This window comes from Cyphomyrmex costatus, unplaced genomic scaffold, assembly GCF_001594065.2.
Source record: "Cyphomyrmex costatus isolate MS0001 unplaced genomic scaffold, Ccosl1.0 scaffold22, whole genome shotgun sequence".
NCBI lineage: Eukaryota > Metazoa > Arthropoda > Insecta > Hymenoptera > Formicidae > Cyphomyrmex > Cyphomyrmex costatus.
In genome coordinates, this window is record NW_017276257.1 from 36,378 (window position 1) to 37,151 (window position 774).

The window sequence follows — 774 nt, forward strand, 5'->3', positions numbered from 1 at the left end:
AACAAAAGGTACAGTAAGCCAAGAAACAGACTTTGAATTGCTTTGAGTATTAGTAGGTTGGTCATTGACAATAAATTTATTCTTTAACAAATATTTTAACCGTTGATTAATAGTATCAAAAATGAAATTTAGAGGATAATCATTATCTAATAAAATATTAATAATGAAGTTAAAATTCTTATAATGAAAACTAATATCCGACAAAAAAATGCTCTATCAACTAAAGAAAAAACTGTACCTCTTTTCTGAGACAGTGGGTGGTTAGATAGAAAATTCAAAAATCTACTCGAAAAAGTAGGTTTATGGAACCAGTCAAAAATTAGTCTATTATCCCTCTTAATCATAGACACGTCTAAAAACTCCAGTCTATCACCTCCAAATACAACAGTAAATTGGAGACGGGGATGAAATTCATTAAAATTACGCAATAATAAGTTAATATCCGACACATCAATAGCCAAACAAACATCGTCCACGTATCTATAATAAAAACGTATCTATAATAAAATCTATAATCACAGCGAGTCCTGCGGTCGCGTATCCTTTGAATCTCTGGCGCGCTTTTCGAAATTAGCTGGCCGAAGCTTTCCGTCTTGATCAGTGGTCTTCTATCGCTCTCCTCAGAAGTGGAGGCGGCTGCCACTGTTCGGGCCGTGCTGAGACGGTCCCTGAGTATGTCTCTCTCCGAGGCGTCTGCAATAAAGGTGCGACAATCACCAAATAATATCAAAATTATCAGAGGTTACAAAACAATACGACCTGCGTGTACCGCGC